The sequence below is a fragment of the Sciurus vulgaris genome (assembly GCF_902686455.1).
Source record: "Sciurus vulgaris genome assembly, chromosome: 9".
NCBI classification, from domain to species: Eukaryota; Metazoa; Chordata; class Mammalia; order Rodentia; family Sciuridae; genus Sciurus; species Sciurus vulgaris.
In genome coordinates this window covers 96,646,047-96,669,735 of record NC_136469.1, presented here as the reverse complement: position 1 = coordinate 96,669,735, position 23,689 = coordinate 96,646,047, and the positions used below count along the sequence as shown (strand labels likewise).

Genomic DNA, 23,689 nt, shown 5'->3' with positions numbered 1-23,689 from the left:
AAGACTTGGCTCAGTGGTAAAGTGCCTCTGGGTTCCATCCCTTGGGGTACCCCTCTCCTGGCCAAAAAAAAAGTACAAATGCACAGGCTCTTAGATAACCAAATTCTCTGTTGTAGTTGGGAGCTGACCCAGGAATCTTTGGAAACAAGATCACCAGGTGATTTTGAGGTTTGGGAAGCATTGCTTAACCTGACTGCTCAGTCAGTGGTTCTCATCCTGCCAGTGAATACAAACTAAAATGTTTTCAGTTTAGAATTTGGCTTGGTTTGGTTTTGGTTTTGGTTTTGGAGAAGGTCTTGCTTATAAATCAGACTAAATTCAGCTTCTTAGGTATCATCATCAAAATGAATCCGATTTACTGGGTTGGAGTGACAGTGGTATAGGCAAGAGAACACAGGACCTGGATTTCAGTAACCAGGTTGGCAGTCCACCTTCACTGCTTACGTATTCACTGTGGCTCCTCTGAGAAGAGACAGGTGATCCAAATGAGCACTGTGGTTCTTTTCCATTCTGATGTTCTGTAATGCACAAGATACACTGAGCTCACTAACATGAATCAAAACATTATTGACAGGGAAACATTCTTCTACACATTGTGCTGAATGTCATTCATTCTCAGCAATTACATTCCAGTTTTAGAGAAGTGTGGATAAGTGGATATTTATCTTGGGTAGCCACAATGCACAAACACACATACATACATGTACGATAATTTTATTCCTAAATATTATTTAACAAAAGTCTTACAAACATATTGTTTTAGTCCCAAGAGGAACTTAGGTATTTTGTAACTTCAGGGCAGTGATTTATTATTGGCAACCAAAGGCACGAAAGCTTACTGCCAGCATGAAGGCACAGTTTGAAGAGATTGGAATCATACAAGCATCGCTTCATAAACATCGATTTTTGTCTGGCATAGTTTTAGAAAAGACTGATTTTTTAAAAAAGGATATTGTAATTATGCTCCAACAGGTGTTTGGAATGAAATCCTATATTGCAATTCTCCCCATGAAATGTTTGTCAGCATTGATTATTCTGAACATCTAGTCTTGCAAGAGAGTAAAAGGAAAATGTTCTCAAACACTTATAGAGTATATTTTATATGACCAGTAATTAGGTCGTCATCAAAATCTTGAAAATGGGGCTGGGGATATAGCTCAGTGGTAGTGTGCTTGCCCCAGCACTCCCAAAAAAAAAAAATCTTGAAAAGAACCTGGACATGGTTCACTGGAAGATGGTATACGTAGGGGACACCATTATACTATAGGAGCAAACTGCACTGGGCAGCTCATCCTTAGAAATTCAGTTACTTAGTGAAAGTCTTTACTTTTAAAAACTGGTAATAATCCATTATGATTTCTTTTAAAACAGTTTAATCATTAATGATTGACTTATAATTTATCAGTGAATTGCATGAAATATTTATAATTGATCTATAATGATAACTTTTCTAAGTTAGTAACAGTTTCCCCAAGAAATTCAAGTTCCACATGAGAACAAGGAGGTGAACTTGCTGGTTCTCTCAGGCCAAAGGCCTATCACAAACCTCAATAAGTATCTATGTTAAACATAAACCCTGCCTCTTCCTGGTTTATATGTGACTTGGAACATTTCAAAGCCCCTGAGTATCTAACACTTATGTTAAACTGAGCCCACCAGAGACTAAGCTTTTAGAAGTCATTGTGACAGTCACTTACTGCCAAAAACATGTGCAGAAGCAATAGCAGTGCTGACTTCAGAAGGCAGCCTTTGATCTAAGATTCCCTTTATTTGTGGTTAGAATAATTTTATACTACAGAGGCAACAAATAAAACCAAGGTCACTAGCAGAAACTGGAGCAAATAATGGAATTTTCAGTCAAGATTCTTTTGAATCTGGGGCTCAACCAACTGAGGGGAATAAATGTTTCATTTGCTGAATTGAGAGAGTTCTCTGAATATAGCCCTGACATGTAAAAAGGGACAGTTTGGGAAAACTGGTAAAATTGTGAAGTTGTGGAACTAAAATGTGATCAACAGAAGCAGAATATGTAGTGTTTAATTTTATTTGATATTGTTTTGTTTTGGAGACATAAAGTATAACTTGTTTGTTACTTTGACCCAAAATGACCCAAATATTTAAATCGAACCTAGTGATTTTTAGCTGATTAGAATAAAATATAGACATTATTATGTATGCTTAACTGTTTATAATTTCTTAAGTGTGTCAATTGTCTCTCACTTAATGAAACTGATTTAAATTATGAAATAAAAATTTCATCTTAAAAATAAAGAAAATTATTATTTTCACTGTTTTGTTTGGATAAATAAAATATCTGAGGTATGTTTGATTTATGAATAAGTATCTTTAGCAGTTTGCTATTGCCCCCCACCGTATATACAAAATCACTTTTAAAAATCATTTAAATCCCAGTATCTTTGAAAAAAATTATGATTTTATCTTTCTACCAGTTTGAAGCCTGTGGTAATGAACCTGGACAGGATTTTTAAAATATCATCTGTCTGAAGGTGTGCTTCAACATTTCGGTCTACCAAAATAACAAGCAAGATTGTAAATATTACATCTTAAATAAGGAGAACTCTGAATTCCAATCATAAAACAACTTTATTTCAGCCATACCACAGGCTTTTCCTGCCCTGACACCTATTCCCTACCCCATCTGTCCTATGAACATCACTTTTAGTCCTAAAAATATTCCAATTTGAAATTCAATGCACAGTTCCATATGACAGTAAAAATTCTGAATTTTTGAAATTCTTTTAAAGTAAAATATCTTCAAAAGTTGTCCCTCCTTTTGGTGTTTTGCTGTGGAAAATAAGTGCTTCTTGGGTTTCCTCACAATTGTCCCCACCCACCGAGGGAGTGGGAAAAGCAGTCTCAGGACAAGAAAGGTCTGATGTGATGGACTTTGATTGAATCAAGTTAGCTTCCTCTTTGGAAGATGGATACAGATCTGACTTGGGCAGTTTTTGAAAGCTGGTTGGTGTTTTAAATAATCTCATGGAATTTTTGTGTAATCCCATTGAGGAATATTTGACTGTGCTCTGTGTGAAAATATATGATGCATGTACTCCCAGCTGTATAGCCATTTTTATTTACTCTTCAGGCCCCTGGGAATGCAGTGGTCTATGTCATGTACATCTCCAAAAAATTTCTGTGGGTTCCTGTCCAGCACCCTCCCCTGTCCCTGGGAATCTTATGCAGCCTTCCTTTCACTTTCAGAGTGAATCGTGGCTAGCTCCATGTGTGTTTTGGCCTGCATTTCTCTGCTTTATTCCCAGTCTAGGGCAAACATACTAAGCTCCCAAGAACCCCTTGTTACTAGGCTTAAGTGAAAGGGAGGCATTGAATCAACTTCCATTCTTCATTTCAGGCAAAGGTTTAGGCGAGAAGAGAAGAAATGCCACAGACCTTCACTAATGTACACAAGTTTACTGGTGGCAAGAGGTACTACACCCCTTGGTGAATGATCCTCAGGGTCACCTCATTTGAACAAGCTTCCAGGACAGGAAGGAGTACAGAGAATTTCCTCAAGACGATCTGCAATTTTTAATGGCATCAGATTTATCTGCTCTGCAGTTGGTCAGCTTGTCCTCAGCACATGTATTCTCTATATTGAGAAACTCTGGTGCTATGAGGACTAGCCTCAAGCTACTTCATTTCCTTCTTCCTGTCCACTGCTAGGCTAGAAAACACTCCATTTCAAAATGCCTCTAAGCTTTCCAACATGACTTCTGAAACCTCATAATTGAGGAACTCCTTGTGCAGTTAATGTTTTCTCTGAAGGCTCCTTTTACTTCCTTGCATGAACTAAAATACATCTCTCCCCTGAGGATCCCCTCAAGTCCTCTTTGAGGAAAGGTTATTTTCTCATGTCTGTTGTAATTCTATTTTAGGGATTAAAGGTAGTGTCACATCGATCAACCTTCCACGTTCTTGTTGAATAACAAAATTAAACAAGACAAAAGAAAAACCCTTCTGCACCTTGGAAGCTCATGACATTCAACTGCACCCTCTGAGCACCAACTCTAAGTATAGTGCAGATATGCATAGGCTGTAACAGGATTATACTAACTTTTTTGAAAATTTCCTTTCTTTACATCATGGAAAATTCTTTTGTACTCAGCCTTTGTATTGTGTTTCTTAGATTAAAAGAAAAGCAGAAGAGTGATTATGAAATTACCGGTATCTATTTTTAAGTACATATGCTAAGGGATATTTGTACATTTATGTTAGATGAAACCAAACAAAAATTTATATCTAAATATAAATGATTTTTTAAGACTATAGGGGAGAAAAAAATTCTCAGCTGTCACAGGCTTATGACTAACATCCTTCTAGTAAAAGGCACATGAACAAGAGAAAAGCATACAAATTTATTTAATTTAACTTGTGACATAAGTGTCCTCAGAAATGAAGACCCAAAGGGAAAAAAAGGGGAAAACATGTACTTTATGCTAACTCTGATGAGGAATTGGATAAATACACAGAAGCAAGCCTGGACCAAAGGCAGGTGGCCCAATGGCAATGAACCCCAGGAACTCAGCAAGGCCTGCTTGTTCAGAATCCTCTTGGTGTTCCTGTGTGACCTTCCTTTACTGTGGGCATAGGCCAGGACTGCTTCTGAAATAACAGTTGGAAAACCTGTTTTTTAGGAAAGGTCAGCCAAGTTTTATGGGCAACTTCAGGGGAAAAGAGGTAAGAAAAATTGTTTCCAGTTTCTATGGCCTGCTTCTGCTATTTCCTCAAATGCCCATGAGCCATATTTGCAGAAAATATGTCACGAACCCATCAGATAATCACAGGAGCACTCAAGAGTAAGTTAAATAATGTAAATGAAAAGAGCAGGAGGACCATACATGAGGCGAAGGAAGACAGGAGGTGAAGAAGAAAAGCCTGTGAGAAAGTACTCAGGCCAATGAAGTAAGAGTGGGAATTTAGAAAGGCAGGAATGAAACAAAACCAAATTTCACCTAGTTGAGAAGATCCATCTCAGGAGCCAGACCATGTTGTAATTTCCTATACTACCTCTAAGTGGTTGTTTTTAATAGTTACTAGCATTTTCCTTCCAAAAGGCTGCAGTAGATATTTTTCTCAAAACAATTACCAAGCAAATGGATTTATGTGAGGTTGATCTTCAGGACGATCTAGTGAAACCTACAATTAAATTGTGTGTCCTCATATAATGCAACTTGATTTTTATGCTAATGGCGTGCAGAGTCATTTAAGTAGAACATTAAACTGGTAAATTCATCCAGTGTTTATGATAAAATGTGAGCAAAGAGCTTTTGTTTAGCTCTTTGAAGCTGGTCCAGTGAGGAGGCAATAGTATAATCGTTTATTTTTTAAAGTTCCTTGAATAGCCCTTATCTTACAGTTAACCAAATACATTTGGAGTACTTGATAAGAAATAATGGATTTTTGCTTTTGAGATAAAGGTGAATTTATATCTTTTCTTCTTTATGGATATGTCACTTAATCAAACTGTTGCTGTTGTATTTTTGATGACAGTAAATTACTTTTAGGAACATGTGTTGTGTTCCAAAAAAGAAATATAATTGAACTTCCTTTCTAATATGTTATATCAGAGAAGGTTTAAAATTACTTTTACATGCTAATAAGCCATAATATTTCTATTGACATGAAGAATCAATCCTTGAGACTGATTTTTTTTTACAGTTTTGATTTAATATATAGGATCATAAATTATGATCTGTATAAATGAGTTATAATATTGATGTGACAACTGCAGTGTTATTCATGCTAATATTTTCTATAGAGTTACAACTACAGATACATTTATTTAATTGCCAGTTAAGTAAGAAGTTAGAGACTAAATTAAAGCATGTAAAGCCAGGTGTGGTGGCACACACCTGTAATCCCAGCTATTTGAGAGGTTGAGGCAGGAAGATCACAAGTTCAAGGACAGCCTTGGCAACTTGGCAAAACCCTAAAAATAAAAAATAAGAAAGGACTGGGATGTAACTCAGAGGTAGAGGGACCCTGGATACCAGTACTAGAAAGAGAAAAAGAAAGAAGGAAGGAAGGATGAAAGGAAAGAAAGAAGGATGGTAGGAAGGAAGGAAGGAAGGAAGGAAGGAAGGAAAAGATATTACCAAGAGAAATAAGCCAGTCATTAAAGGTTACATGTTGTATGAATCTGTTTATATTAAATGTCCAGAATAAGCAAACCTATAGGGATAGAAGATTAATTATTTTCCATAACTTGTTGGTTGGATAACCCAGTTCCAAGAAACAACTAGAATGACTACTAGAGTAAGGGGTTTTTCCTCAGTTGATAAAGATGTTCTAAAGTGTCTTATGGTTTTGACCTAGGGTAAAGCTCAATGGTAGAGTGATTGTCCAGATTGCACAAGGCCATGGGTTTAACCCCAGCACCTCAATAATAAATAAATAAAATGTACTGTGTTGTATGTTAGATGCACAATTCCATGAGTGTACTAACAATGATTGAATCATACACTTTAAATAGCTGGGCTATTTGGTATGCAAATCATACCCCAGTAAAGTTGTTATTTGGGGGTACCACAGATTGAACCTGGGGTGCTCAGCCACTGAGCCATATCCACCAGCCCCTTTTTAAAAATATTTTATTTAGAGACAGGGTCTTGCTAAGTTGCTGAGGCTGGATTTGAACTCGAGATCCTCCTGCCTCAGGCTTCACGGCCTTTGAGATTTCAGGTGTGCGCCACCATGCCCATCTAAAGTTTTTACTCTTAAGAAGCTAAGGAAAACAGGCAACAGAGAAGCATGTTCCTTACTCTTGCTGCTCTGTCTACTGAAATGATCTTCTCTACTTCTGCATGGTTAACTGCCTTCAAATGTCACCTTGCTATTAGGCCTGCCTTGATCACCAGTCAAAACTTCAGAAAATTCTCTTTTATACTCACCACTACAAATATTTCACTTATGCACTATCTGCCTCCATTTGAAGGCAGGAATTTTTGCCTTTTTGGTTTGCTGCAGTCTTTCTAGCCTCCATAAAATGCCTGGGACATAATGGGTATTCAGTACATATTTGCTCAGTGAATGAAGGGTATCACATAAAAGTGAAAAATACATCCAGGTCTCAGACAGCCTGGATTGTTTGGACACTACAAATAATCCTCAGTGCTTGGATCAAAAGATAACTGGTAGGTTGCGATTATGAGTAAGTCTGTAGAAGAAGGGAGAATTCCTGTTATTGGTCTGATATAGCCCCACACAGAGAATGAAAGAAAGGAGGCAAACAGACTGCTGTGGTCATTGTTAGTTGTGTTACCTCTTGAAAGCAGAAAGTTTGTCCTTCTTTCCTTCCTTCCTTCCAGAAGGGATCTCTGCATTTTTTTTTTTCTTTTGCTTCCCTATCCTTTCCACAGTAGTTTATGGTATTAAGTACTTTTAAGTACAGATAGCACCAAGGGTATATAAGTTGTAGGATTGGTTTCCATGTGTTTGTTTCGTTTTGACTTTTCCCCTGTGGTTTAAATCAGACATTCATTTACCCAGTCTCAAGTCAGTTTCTAGTCTCAGTATTAACCTTGTTTTAAGAAATTAGGGGAAGGAAGAAGGAAGGGAAGAATGAAGTAAGGAAGGAAGAAATTAGAAATTTAGCAAAGATAAATATTTGCCTTACAGGGGAAAGAAAAAAAAATTTTTTTTTCAGTATACCTTGGTAAAAGCAGCATTTAAATTTTCACACCAAAACCAGGATAAAAAGCATTATTTTGCAGGCAAAGTGAGAAAAGTAATAAATATTTTTTGTTTAATTTTGAAATACTTAAACCAAAAAGAGTGAACATAAAGCACCTAGAGTTCATTTTGCTCTCTTAAGGGAAAATCTGTTTATCAACCCATAAGGAAATTACAAGCCCTGCTTTCAGTTCTTTGTTTAAAATGCACTGTAGTGCAGTATGATTTGCATGTTAATGATGTGAATCCAACTGTATAATAAATGGGAAGGAGAAAATGTAAACTTGTTTCAGAGAGCAGGTTTGTTTGTTTTCCCTGATTTCTTCCTTAAATGTCTAACTTGAGAACACATCTATGAGGTTCGCTTATGTGAAAGCTAATAATTTGTGATCATTGAATGAAGTGGCAATGAAGCAAGAAGTTTCATTCTCAGATTTCTCACTCAGAAAGCAACTGGACACTAGAGGCATGTGAACATCTTTGGAAGGCAGATAGAATGTAGTAAACAAGAGACTGGCAGAATTCATTCTGCGCAGTGTAATCTCTGAAATCAGAAAGCATGAAGCTGCCAAAATTTCTCTTTCTCTCACCAGCTCCCTCCCACCAACCCAAACCAATTCAGCCATGCAATTGGGATTCTTTGTGTTTTGTGCTTTTCATTAGCTTCTGGATACATTTGCTATGCATGTTCTCCTTAAGTAATACAGCTAAATAAAACAAAATTTAAATATTAATGTGTGATTAGTGTGTCTTAGAAGCATTGAATCACTAGACATTGAAAAAATATAATCTGTGTTTTTAAAACCCATGCAATTACTTTTTATTTACAACCTTTGAGTCATTTCACAAATTGAAAAGCAACCATCCAGCCATTTCATGTTTTGATTATTGTATATTTAAAAGGTCCTAACACCATTATCAGCATTCAGGAACTTTCTGATTGAACAAATACAGATGAGAAGTAAATGAAGAAATCTTCTCAATCAGTGGGTTTTTGAACAGGGTTGATTTTAGTCCCCGCAAGGATATTTGGCATTTTCTAGAGGTATTTTGGGAGGATGAGTACTACTGGCATCTAGTAGGCAGAGTCTAAGAATTTTACTATCATCCTCCAATGCCCGGGACAAGTCTTCACACCCATATTTATGCCACAAAGCATTGTGTAGCCTGTAATGTCAGTTGGTATCAAGGATATTTGGTCATATCCTAAATTTTTAAATTTGATTCTTAAATTTTCACTACTGTGAAGAGTAATGGCCTGTCTTATATATTGGTTTATAACAATGCTGACACAAACTTAATGGCTTAAAACAATGTACATTTATTATCTCAGAGAGTCTGTGGTCAGGAGTCTAGGAGCAGCTTAGCTGGGTTCTCTAGAATGTTTCTATCATAGTGCACCCTTGTCAGAGATCTTATCTGAAATCTAGTCTGAAGAATCTTTTTCCAAGTAAACATTGGTGGCATCATCTGGGTTTGTGCCGTCTGTCAAAGTGAGAACTTCAGTATTTTGCTTGCTATTGGTCCCAACTCATTGTTCCATTTCAGTCTCTATCAAGTAGCTCACAACATGGTGGTTTGCTTCTTCAAAGCCATCACAGAAAGTCTTCTTTCAAGATGGATTTCTAAGCCTTATGTAATGTAATCGTATGTACATAATAATGTACATCCCACCACCTTAGCCATATCCTGTAGGCTATGAGCAAGTATAGCTCTCAACCACATTGCACAAAAGTGAAAATGCCAGGAGGGGCCATCATGGGAGCCTCCTTAGAGTCTGTCTCCAATAGGGAAATTATCTTTCTTCTTTATAGTTTTTCTTTTGCATTTAAAGAATGTTGCTATTCATTAAAAGTAAGAGACTAGATATAAAAACTCTGTTGCTAAAATATGCCTATTTCAGGAAATTTAAGAGAAGAGAGAATGAAGACCATGGTCACCTAGCTACTGTCACTACCCCATTTTCATTTGTGTAGAATAGTTACAGTGACATCAAACCACTCTTTTATAGTCAGTATGCATGACTGTTTGCGTTACTTGTGCCCTTTTTTTCCTGTAAACTTGTATTTTGTGACTGTTTGCTGGCCTAATCTTTCTGTTTCATTTTTTCCTCTGTATGAAAGAATTTTCACATTACTTGGGAGTTAAAGGATTGAGCAATGGAAAGTACATCTGGAATTTTTCTTTATTGCTAGTGATAGGTGCAGATTCTTCTTCACTTAGAACATATGAATTGATTTTTTTGTGTGTGTGGAAAAAAAGGTGTTTGAAATGCAATGTTACCTAAGAAAAAAGAATGACTACTGTAAATACTTTATAATCATGCAGCAAAAAGCAAATAGGAGGCTTTATATTTAAGGGTTTTATACTGTAAACCTAACAGAGATTCCTTTGAATGGTAGTAGAATGGATAATTTTTATTTATTGCATGTTTCAATTGTATGAACATAAGCCATATTCAAATAATAATAAGCAACACTTGTTATTAAAATGAATACTAGAGCATAAATAATAATAAAATAAAATGAAGTTATGAGTTTTTGTTTGAAATATATATATATAATTGCAGGCCTAAGGATATAGGGATATAGCTCAGTGGTAGTGCATTTGTATAGCATGTGCAAGGTCCTGAGTTTAATTCCCAGCAACACACACACACACACACACACACACACACACACACACACATCAGAAATAAGGAAAATTCTTATTAACCAGCTTGTTTAATTTTTACACTGTCTTGGAAACTAATTTCAAAGGTGAGAAGGTGATACTGAAAAGATAATATTAGGGAGATTCATTGTTATGCAAGGTGGTACAAATATTGCTGAATAAGTTTTGTGGTTACATTTAATCTGTTATCCTTTTGTGTTCCTTTGAGATCTATGAATAATTGCATTTCTTTTGGGATATTATTTCATCTATTAGATTTGTTCCGTAAAAGGTATCCTGTGGTATTTCATATATATGTGATGCCTGATAACATCACATGATGTCAGATTGCAAGTGTACTTTACACTTTCATAGCCTTCTGAATTTCTCTTTGATTTAAGTTGCTCTTGTAATGCATGATTTTGTGAGGATATGGAAATTATATAGTCAAATGGATTTCTCTCCTTTACTTCCCTGTATGTTTACACTAGTTTCATCTTTTATATAAATATTCAAAATGCATAAAATATTTATTAAGGATCTATTATGTACCAGCAACTGTGCAGTATGCAAAATACTACCCTATCATTTATAAGTCTATTTATTCATTTGTAAGGGAACAATACTTGGCCTCTTTAAGGATTTGCCTAAATTTTCCGAGCTCAGTGTCAAAATGAGGACATGGTACTCATGGAGATGTGTTTCTTTTCTGTCACCTGGCTATGCCTGGCTGCTGGTGCGATGTATGATCTTGTTCCAGCAAGAAGGAACTCTTGAATTTTCATCCTGAATCAATATCCTGAAAATAACTATATACTGAGTTTAAATATGAGTGATTCAAAATGACAGTTTCATTCTTTTCCATTTTCTGCTTACAATCACTACAAATCACAGATATCCATAGGATTTGTGACTTAGCTTAGTAAAAGAAAGCAAATCTGGAGGGGAAGAAGAGTTAAAATTGAGCATTTGAGAAAGAATCATTCACATAGTGGAAAATGGGAAGGAACTTTTTGGGAATAGGAAATAAATCCATGATGATTAGAACAGAGAGTGCAAGGATGAGGAGGCTGAAGTGGAGGCTGGGGACATTGGCAAGGCATGGGTTGGAGGGCTTTTTAAATACCTGCTTAAGGATTTTGAATTGATAAGATCATTTGGAAGCTTTTAAAGAGAGACGACATCTGATTTGCACTTTTCTGAGATCACTCCAGCTGCAAGATGAAAGATAGATTATAGGTATTCATGAAGTGATGCAAAGAGGTGGTTTAACTATTGACATATGCAGCAGCTTGAGTGGACTTATGACCATTATGCTCAGAGAAAAAAAGTCCGTCTCAAAAAGGTTTCATGCTGTATAATTCCATTTATACAACATCCCTGAGATGAAGAATCTTCAGAGATGGGAAAATAGATCAGTGGTTGCCTGGAAATAGAATGGAAGTGAGTGGGAATGAATACAAAGAGGTAGCACAAGGCGATTCTTTGTAATGAAGAAACAGTTCTGGGTCTTGAATGTGGGAGTGGTTGAAAAATCTATATGTGAGATACCATCCCAGAGAATTGTGCATACACACACACACACACAAAGACACACAGACACACACAGACACACAGACACACACACACACACACACACACATACACACACACAGAGCTGAATACAGGTTTTGTTTTTGTTTTAAAGGTGATCTCTTACTTTGCTAAGGCTGCCATAATGAAATACCACAGACTGACTAGCTTAAACAACAGAAATTTATTTTTTCACAGTTGTGGAGGCTATAAGTCTAAGATCAAGGTGTCTATAGGTTTGATTTCTTCAGACACCTCTCCTTAGCTTGCAGATTACTTCCTCCTTACTTTGCCCTCACATGGTCATCCCTCAATCAGTGTTGTCTGTGTCCAATTAAACTCTGCTACTCTACTCCTCTTTTATTTCTGCTCTTCCTCTTTCTTCTCCTTCTCCTCCTCCTTAGTTTTTTTTCTTTGCATTGCTGTGGATTTAACCCAGGTCTGTACACATGTGCTTAACATTAATCTATAACCTGAGTCCCTAACCTACTCTTCTTATAAGAATAAGAGTCTTTTTGGATCAGGGCTTCTCTTATGACCTACTTTTACCTAGCCTTTCTTAAAAGACCCATCTCCAAATAGAGACATATTCTGAGGTACTGGGGGTTACAATTTCAACATATGAAGGGGATGGGCTCATAACAGGTGAATCTGAATGATGTCTGTAGTCAAGTTAAAAATCATCCACCAATGCCTGATTCCTGGCTTTGATATCATACTATTGCTATATAAGGCATAACCATTTGAGAGAAGCAGGGTTAAGGGATTCTTTGTACTATTTTTGCAACTTCCTATAAGTCTGTAATTCTTTCAAAATAAAAAAGGTTTTTAAATAGAACTAGCTTAGGTTGGAGTAAGAATGGTGGTGAAGAAGTAGGGTAATGATCTTTGGATACATAATTATCAAATTTTGGGGGTCTCAGTATTAATATTTTGAAGTTAAAGTTGGAGTTAAAGGGCAATTATTCAACAATTAATAATTAAGCCCTGGGTCTCATGCTGTTGAACACACTGAGGGATTGCTATGAAGCAGTGCAACAGTCTCTGCAGAGAGTCTCATGCACAGGTTTGACACTTCTCTATGTGAAGATCAGGCTGTGCTTCCAGGAGGTTAAGCTGTGGGCAGATAATTTGTTGTCTTCTAAATTATGTGGACCTTCTACAACTTTGGTTCCACAATAGCATGATCTCCTTCATATTACATATTTCAATATTGATTTAATATGTTCCCCTTCCCCACCTCACTGTTTCACTTTCAAAACTAATACTAGTTTTTAAAACAAATTATGTCATTTTATGCCCAAATATCCTTTCATCTTAAATTTTGTAATATCATAAAGTAGGCAAGTGATTTTGAGCAATTATGTTCCTATTTCCTCCCTTCCTTTCTTCTTACCTCTGTTCCTTCCTTTCCACAGAAGATCAAACCCAGGCCTGGCATATGCTAAGCACATGCTCTTCCGCTGATCTACTTTCCAAGCCCACATTCATCTTTCTTGGGGGAAAAAAAAAATCAATTCATACTGCAGTTCAAATAACAATCACTTATCTTTTCTGCATCTGGTTTGGATAAATGGGTGGTCAGGTCCTCTTGGGATCTTCAGAGAAGGTGATGAAAAAGACACACCTGATGATTTCACTTTAGGCTGGCCTATCTTCAGTTCTTACTATACAAATGCAGGAGATCCTTTGCCTAAGTTAGATGACTACAGATCTCCTGAAACAATTGACAATGTATTAGGATACTCTGAATTAATTAGTAATGTTAGTATTACTAAATATTTATTGAGTGTCAGAATTACTGAAATAAATACGAGAATTCTCATTGTTCCTATGTGCGGATTTCTTGTGACCACTCTATTGCTACTTGTGGAATGCCAGCCTCCATCCTCTTAAAAAAGAAAGCAGTCCAGAGAAAACAAAAGGAGGAAGGTTTTCTTACTGTGAATGTGAAAGGTGATAGACAGGCAAAGTTGACCATCCTAGTAGAAAAAAAGCAGCACTTAAGTAAGTGGGGAGAAATTGCCTAGTTTGAGCCTAGTTCTCAAACATTTGCCTTAGAGATAAACATCCAGAATTCTGTTCCTCAATCTCCATTAAAAAATACCTTGATTTGAATACTCAATATTGTGCATTCCTATTCTGTCTCCTACTGTAGAATAAAATAATTATGAATTAGTGTTATTTATAGAAATTCTTAACATTTCTTGAGTTTCTATGTCTTTAATTTCTTCTATTACTTGTATGGTGATTTGCCACTGCCAGTATGACCATTAATTTAGAAACTGGATGAGTTGCAATGGGGGATGAACAAAAGGCAAACAGACACACATAGAGAGAAAAAGGTGGGGCAAGGTGGGCAGCCAAATTGATAGAATTTGCCTGACCCAAAGTTTGCTCAGCATGTTTATTATACGGGTTTCATCAAAAGGTTATTTGTGGGAAAGTTTCAGCAAAGCAGTAATCTGAAGGATGTAGGACTGGAGATACATTAGGGTCATCTTGTTTTCCTTCTCTATCCCTGGCGTTGGTGCCTAACTGATAACTGCTGCATGCCTTTGAACGTAGTCTCCTCAGATGGTGCCACCCTAGCAACAGGGCCATCTTGACCTATGCTTTTGCTCAGGCAGTTCCCAGTGCCAACACAATAAGAGAATTAGGCCATGATTCAAATCATGCTCTCCAAAGCAATTACATTGTATAAGCAAAATTTTAAGATATATATATTAAAACTTTATAAACTTTAGAGTGGGTGATCAAATTTTTTATTTCATTTTTATAAAAATTACACTGTAATTGAGACTGTTTTATATATATATATATATATATATATCTTCTGAAAATACTTTTCAAAATAAAACAGAAATATTTATCACTTAGCCATCATGCATTTATTAAATACCTACTGTATCCCAGGTAGAATATTTGCCTAAGAAACAAAGTGGACTGTCAAATTTTCTTACACTCAGAGTCACATAGTTTGAATGTGGTTGTGGCAGAATGATTTATTATCAATCAAGTATATACCCTGTATACTGATTATTAAATGTTTTAGAAAGATTTTCAATATGTTAGTAGTTTTATTTGAATTTAAGAATCATATAGCATTTAGGCAGCTCTCTTGCTATGTTAAAGAAGATTCAGTGATTCTCCTCAGGCAATATGCATATGGAAGGGCCAAGCTCTAACTTTATAGCCCAGGGTAAAATTAGCCTACCTAGCATGTAAATCCTTGATGAAAGGGACTCTATTTATTATTCAGCCTTGTATTCCTACTGTACTAGCTGGATTCCCTGTTTGTTTCATCTTTGTTGAAAATTAAGGCTGATTTTTTTTAAGGTTTTCAGATATTTGAAAAGAAACATAATAACCTCCTTCTTTCCAGACTCCAATTATAACAAAGCAAATAACCAAGAACAATAGCCACCCTGAAATAGGGCCTTATATTTTATCAGTTTTTTAGAAACTGGTGCATATATAACAAAGACAAGGACATATATTCTTCAAGCATCTGCAATCGATCAAAGTTACTAAAATTGCATTCTTAAAAATAAAAATCTTGGAGCCTAAATTATGGGTTCTTTGTCACTGTTCATTTTGAATTTTTCATTTCCAAACATGGAGGATAATTTTATTTTTCTTGAATCTGTTTTATCTCCATACTGCTTATAACTAAATTATATATAACACATATTCAAGTATCTTTAGAGGTAAGTTATAATTCACAAGTTAATAATAAAACACATGTCATTGCAAATATGAGGCAGTAACTACAGTAACTAGATAACAATGATGTCAAAACTTGGGGAATAAAATGCAGTCTTGAGACTAGGAGTAAGAAATAAGTCTAAATCCTATACCCGTTCAAATATTTATGCTCTGGAAATGTTCTACTTTCTGTTGAGAAATCTGTAAGATTGAATTTAGTTTAACTGAGTCCTCCAGTTTGTTTATTTGCATGTTTCTGAAACCACCAAAATTTATTTGGCATTTCCATGAAATAAAACTTTTAGAAATTTTGTATCAATGGGAATCCCTGCACAACTATTTTAATACTAAGGAACATTTCTGTACTCATGGAATTAAAATGCTTTTTGAATGTTTCTGTTATAAACAAGTAATAGTTAGAATGAACTTGATAGAAAAATTGGTATAAGAATGGCTAAGTATTATTCTTTGAATATGAAGAGGCAAAAATCAGTTCAACCAGTTATCAAAGGCCTGTGATGAGCAGCGAGGAATCGTGGTATTCACGCTCACAAGCCACCGCAGGCCCTCTCAGGCCCCCTTGCTTCTGTGTGTTTGTAGGTCTCCCACAGTATTCTAACCATTATCTTTGCCACCTTCATGGACACTTGTTCCCTCTACATCCGCTCTTCTATTCAGTCACACTTCAGCAAACCCAAGTGAATGAAATGTAAGTTCTATCACATCACATTCCTCCTTAAGCCCTTCCAGAGGCTTCCCACGACAACCAGAGTAAGTGCCATGTGCTCAGTGTGACCTGGAAAGACCCATGTTCTGTAGCCCGCCATCACCCCTCTAGTGTCATTTTATACTGCATTTCATTATTCGCTGATCCATCCACATTGGCCACGACATCTGGGCTTTTGTTTATGCTCTTCACTCTGCCTGGAAAGCCCCTCGGTTGCTCCCGTCACTACCCTGCCTCTTCCATGTGACCTCTAGTGCCCTCTTACCTGGGAGGCCATGACTGACACCCTGTGAAAATTATAGCTCCCTTTCCCCAACATTGCCTGTGACTTTGCTCTGCTTTGTGTTTTTCATCTTATCTTTAGTACTTCTTAATATCGAATATCATGTATATTTCTTATATAGTTTTTTTATTGTTTATCTGTCCTACTAATACAATCTGGATCAGAACAAAAATTTTTATTTATTGTTCCTTCTGTATCCCCAACATTTGAAATAATATCTAGCACATAATAATGAATAATTCTTGATTAAAATTAAGGAATAAAGAACACTATTGTTACTAATAGTAAACGTTTATTAAGCTATTATTCTTTGCCACATACTTTGCTAAGTACTTTAAATATATATTGTCATTTTTTTTCTCCAAAAGTACCTTTATTATTATCTCCATTTTAAAAGATAAAAGAAATATAAGACAGGCATTCTTTTGTCCAAGATAAATCTCTTTCCAATCATTAAGTATTTCTCTTACTGTGTTTTAAGGTGACATTTCTGTTTCTTTGACAATATTTTACTGTTTTTTCATATTTTCATGGTTTTACCTTTCAATATCTCGTAAGTTGGGATGTGCCTAAAAATTAAAGAAATATATCTATTAAATGAATAGTTTATGTATTTCTTCTCTTGCTGCTTTCCATCTTCTTCAGTACCTTTTTCCATAAAGCTTTATAGAGAAGGCTTTATGAGGACAAGGTACTTGATAATTATGCCCAACATTTTCTTTTCAATACACTGCCTTTCACATGGCAGTTGATTAATAAAATGGATGGAATGAATTAGTGTGGTAATTCCCAGAGTGGAGCTCTTTCATAGGCATATGACATATGCCTTATTCTGACACTTAAAAAAAGAATTTACTTCAAAGCCTTATCAATTCATCAGAGAGCAGAGATACACGTAAGATCTGGAGTCAAACAAGCTATGTTAAAATTCTGACCTTACCATGTACAGATTGTGAGACTGAGAAATTTACGTGACGTTTCTGTTCTTTAGTTATGAATGTAGAACATTAGAATACTGCCTGGCACATTAAAAAAAAAGTGCAAGAAATGACAGTTTCTATGTTTGGTGATTGTTTATTGCCTACCTGTATGCCAAATGCTGTATCAGGTTTTCCAGAATCAGTATTTTTCCTTTCATGGTAGTCGTGAATCCTTACTTAGAGGAATAAGGAATTTCGTAAGTAAAGATAAATGAGGTCCAGAAAAACTACCTTCTCTCCTCTCAACAGTGGTGAGCAGGCTGCTTTCTCATGGATCCCATGCAGGTTCTTAGTACCCCAAATTGGTATGGTTCAAAGTAAGGTCTCTGTGCTAGTGCCTTTGTTGTTCCTCTGTTCTTCTAAGGAACTTGTCAACTTTGGAAAATTACTGAACCTGTTGATGCCTCAGTTTCACCATCTGTAGTGAGAATTATGAGCAATGTTCAGGAAAAGTTAATTTCCAAAATTCATTGAGGTGTACCTATGTATTCATATGTATAGATTTCTCTAAATTCTTAGCCATAACATTGTCCTAGAGGAAAAAGAAAGATTCTGATAGACCTGGACTAGCATCTTGGTCCCATCACTTGCCAGCTATATAAAATGGGGAGAATTATTTAATTTGGTTCTTTTACTTTCATAAGATAAGCGTACCCAAAGGTCATTTGGAGCACATAGAACACATATATGAAATTCCTGGCAAAGTAGGTTTAAATGTGTCACAGATAATTTTAACAAGATTCCCCTAAAACCTTGTATTTTAACTTATTGTCTTAAATAATTGGGCCATTATAATTTTATATTTATTAAAATAGATGATTTCCTGCACTTACAATAAGAAAAGTATCATAGGAGAGAACCTGAAAATATAAATGGATGATGTTACAAAAAATAAATATGCCTTCACCTGGCTCAAATTTCACTGTGTCATGGGGCCACCGCCCAAGTATTACACTTGGATTCTGAAAAAGATTGGATTATTTCATGATAGATAATATTGATGCTTCTTTTTAAAAATTAAGTATGATCAAATCTGCAGCCACAATTGCTGTGATGGGGTTGGGAAGTTAAGGAGAATTTCCTCTTTCCACCCAGACCTCTGCACAAGAGACCTAAAGTCACTCCAAGGTTGTGATGGTTTCACTTTCCTTGCCCCCTCTATCAGGTCCTAGGGGATCTTTCTTTAGTAATTGACATTGGATTCAGATGAATACTTACTTGCAGGGTGGGGAGAAGGAAGTGCTTCAATAGTCAGCCAAAATTGTGCCTGTTGGAAAAAGATGGATATGAAGGAAGATTTGTAATGGGAAACCTTGAAGAGAGGTACATATCCTAGAGAGGAAAGGAAACAATGGAGAAAACATGAAAAGGAAAGCCATGCATTTTATGAGTGGTAGTAAACATGTCTGTGAAGTTTACGTTGAGACTGCAGTTTTATATTGTGTCTTAAGCCTTACATTAAAAAAAAAAGACGTCCATCCCAAATAATAAATGTTTTGTAATCAAGGGTAATGTTGCACTGCTGGCATCTTTTTATTGCCTTCAGCCTCTTCTTAAAGGATTATGAAAATTCATAATTGTGAGATGCATAGAATAATTCAAAATGTTAGTTTTAGTAGCAAAGTATTAAGAACATGGCATGTGGAATAGGGGATACCAGTTTACTTACTATTTGGATTGTTATGATTTACTTACTATTTAAGCACGTGTTTTCTCATTTTTAAAATTAGAATTCATAGTAATAATTACTCTAAATTTTTAGTCAAAATTAAATGAAATAATAGAAATACACAAGTGTTACAAAATCTAAAGCATCTACAACTCTTACTTTCCTTGTTTTCTATTAGTCTATTCTGCAAACTGTAGCCTGTAATAATATTTAAAATAATATTTTTACTTTACAAGAGAGGGTGAGGAAAAAAGTTAAACCTGATAGATAACATCATAAGAATGAAATAAACTATGACTAGCAATTATCAAGGGACAGGAGAATTAAGGTTTTTCGAAGTTTTTTCCTGTTTAAAATATGGTTGTGAGGGGAAATTCTTACTATGAGTTTTGTCTAATTGTTTTTATGGAAATATTAATTTTATGAGTTCAGTAATAAAAACAAAATAATAAGGAAAATTACATAATTTTGACAAAATGTTAAATGTAACTAGTCACTCAAAGTTACTTCTTTTATACAATACCCTTTCCCTGATACACTACCACATAAGACACTTAACACAGTTTTATTAAGCTACCTATCTTTGTCCTCAGGTCAGATTCAATAACACTATATACACTGAAAAAGTGTCATTTTGCTTCCCTCTTGCTGGAAAATAGAGACAAACTCTTACAACCTATGATATGGGTTGGAATTTTGCCAGTCAATGACTCTTCTGTGAATCTAGATCTTTTTTCTCAGAATCTAGCAATAAGACAAGTTATTTCTTAGACTCTGGTGACAGCATGTAGATCACTAGTACTTATTCTGCCAAAATCTGGCATTGAGTGGAGCCCCTGGGAGTCTTACACAGCAATAAATGGAAGGGAGGGAACAGGAGATCAGGGACAGCCTTTAAAATTGACTTTTATTCTACTTAAAGTCTCACAGAATGGTATGACCCTGATTGTAGACATCTCTCTGCGGCACAGTTCCAAGGAAATAAGTTCTGTATTGATCCTTAGCATTAGTATGGCTATATTAAACTGAGTTCCTTCAATGCATTTCATAACAAATTGAACTTAAAAAAAAAATCTCATTTTATCTGTTACTGCTTCATAAGAGCATATTCACTTCAATATGGTTGTCCTGAGACAGGGTCATTTTGAAAGAAAGGGGGTTTTATATTCTCCCTGATTATTTTCTCTTTGAGTTGTCTAGTGGTTTTCTTAATGATAGTGTAACATACATTTATATCATAAATTTTTAGTCTGTTCATTCTAGGGACTCTTAGGTGCAATTTTTGCTATTTCCTTCATTTATCTTCTCCCTTCATTTGTGATGCTGTGCCTTCTACTGCTTTTTTTTCTTTCTTCCTTTTTTTTTTGGATCAGTTTTGGGATTTCAGCTCAGGGCCTTGAGTCTACTAGGTAGGCACTCCACCTTTGAGCTACATCACCAGCCCATCTCCTGCTTCTTTGACCTTTCCCCAACATTCATCTCTCTTGTTCAGAGCTTACTTCCTCTTAGGCACAAAACTAAAAGAAATAAAATATATTGTACCAAGGCTTGAACTCAGGGTTACTCAGCCACTGAGCCACATGTCCAGCCCTATTTTGTATTTTTATTTTTATTTAGAGACAGGGTCTCAACTAATGCATGCTAGTATGTAAACCAGACTTAGTAGTTTTAGATTAGTAGGTTTGGGTTAGTCGGTTTGGAAAGGTTCCATGATGGTGATAAGCCCCAAAGGATAAACAGGAATTAGCCCAGGGAAGACGGACTAATACTGAAGCATGTAAAAGGCACCAATGCAGGGAAAAAAAGGTAAAGTTGGGAACTACTGGCAATTATGCATGGTTTAAAAGTAGAATGAAAAGGTGAGGAAGCATTGTAAATGAGCTGCAGAAATAAACTCATGAAGGGCTCTGAGCATGAAGAAAAAAAAATTCTGCTTTTGTTAGAAAGATAGAAAGAAACCAATTAAGAATTTCAATTTGTACCCTAAGACATCTCTTGAAAAAGGTACCTAATGATCTGAATTTGGGAATTTTAAAAACAAAAAGCACTAATTTCCATTACACGTTGCCCTTGTTAAATATATTTTGGTGCAATACTGTAGTCTTCAAAAATCTGAAATCTGGATCATTTAAATAGAGCACAATGATACATACATTAAATCTATGCTAAAAGATTAATCTATTCAAAATCAGTGAGTCTCCAGTCACTGCAAGCAAAAATCTTGTACTAGAGAGCCATCCCTCTTTGTTAGGGTTGTGTAATTGAGATAATAGGCTGGAGAAAGTTCTTACGACATGGGGCAACTATGTAGTTTTTTCATTGTAAAAATTATTGCGAACAAATCCTTTTTCCTGCCAGTTATATTCTAATTAAAATATTTAGTTGTAGAAAGCCACATTCATTTGAAAACATTCTTTAATACCTACATAATTCTCAAGAAGAGAAAGAACACAATTGAAAAAAACAGTTTATATTTTAAAATTATATTTCACTCTAGTTCACAGACTTTCCTGAACAAGTTAGTTAATTTGAGCATGAGATTATTTAGCTAATAACAGGTAACTGCTATGTTATCTCCACTTTTAGGTAATCAAATTAAAAAAAAAAAAAAAGAACTAGCTATGCTTTGTTTAAAACAAAAACTACAGCTCATTATCAATGAAAAGATTATAGTCCCTGTCAAAAAATTAAGTTATTCAAAATGGTCCCTTCGAAAATCATGAGAACCAGCATTACTTAAAATAAAGGAGTCTGAGAAAAACACTTGAAATTCTCTTTTAACTATTGCCTTGCTACTCTCCCAAGCAGTATAAAAGCAAAAAGAATTTTTCTATCACCTTGAAATATTGGCCCCAAATGTTCTTACATCCCAGTAGTGATACCATTCACATTCATGTTTTTAAAGTTAATACTTGATAGTGTCAAATATTTAATTTTCAAATTATTAGATATTCATACTTTCATGTAAGGTCTTAGAAACATTTCACTGATTTTACATGCAAACAGTATATTGTGTAATATTTTATTATTTATCATCTTAAGAATCAATTTCACTGAATATTTTGAAAAAACATTAAATTTTCTGTTTGAATTGTATCTAATACTTGGGGTCAATAATTTTATTTTATGACCTCTGAGCTTTTATTTTGCAAAAATATTCAAGTCAGAGTATAATCATTTTTGTTCACTCTTGCTTTCATCAGAAAAATAGTTGTATTCCTCCAGTGATGGTGGTGGGCCAATGTAGACAATGGCAATTGGGAGAGAGAGAATGAACGTGTCCAATTTCAAGCAGAGGAATAAGACACAAACAGCAAATCTTGGCAATGTGGAGTATATAGTACATGTGGAAGAAGAGGAAAGAAAGATACTCTCACTTCTTTATGAACTTGGAGTAGATGTCATTGTGAACATTACCATTCACACAGAAAATGAACATAAAGAGGAAGTTGAGAATGGAGGAAGTAAAAACAGGAAAGCAAGAAGACAAAATAAAATCTTCCAGAAATGCTACATTTTAATAATCAAATGTTCTGTAATTGATACCTTCTCCCCTGCTGAGTCTATCTTGCTTCTTAGAACCTTTGTGTACATCAAATGCACTGAGATGATATTGTTACCTCCTTTGGGGCAACAGAGAGTTGAAGTCCTTTAACATATGTGCAGTTTCTTTCTCTAAGTAGACAGTGAATGACAAACAGCTGGAGTCTCATCACAGGGCTCCCCACAGCTCCTTAAACCTGAGTTATCTTGAATCTGGCGAGAGCCAGTGCCCCTACAGTTTATTGCCAGCAAGTGATGTTAAAAGTAATCTTCAATATTACAGTTTGATAGAAATTCAGTGTATGTATGTGGAAGACTGGTGTATTCATGCATTCTCATAATGAAAATATGAATATATTTTCCCCAAAAGATCATTCTTTAAACTGAGCATTCTTTTAATATTGTTTGGCTATCCCTAAAGTATGGTCAGGGAACCTAATTACTTTCATCTGGAACTTGAAATATGTTTTTCCATTAAAAAAGAAAAGAAAATTTATTAGAAAGTAATTTAGGGGCATAACTACCTGGGAGCTACTTATACTTTACATTAGTAAATGTCATGTTTGAAAATTTTGTTAAGGTGAGTCAGTTCTGAGAGAGTCAAGGTAGATCACTAAGTTAATCTAATGTGTGTTAAGGAAATTATACTAACAATTGCTCTTTATTTTTTTAGTTTATGAACACTTTAGTAGTCTGTCCCTTTTTTTTTTTCTGCCTCTGACTCATTTGCTGCATATTTAGAAATTCATGTTATACCTAATATGAATAGAATATTTTATAGAACTCCTCTTTTTAATACCAAGTTTGAAACACTTAACAAGAGGGCTTAAAGTTTTAATCTCCTAATTGTCAAAAAGGCTGAG

General features: G+C 35.3%; 1 protein-coding gene across 17 annotated transcripts in view; it reads left to right on the top strand.

Annotated features, from left to right (window-relative positions):
- Positions 1-23,689, top strand: part of ADGRL3 (adhesion G protein-coupled receptor L3) — a 760,294-nt gene that overhangs the window by 561,025 nt on the left and 175,580 nt on the right. The window lies entirely within an intron of this gene.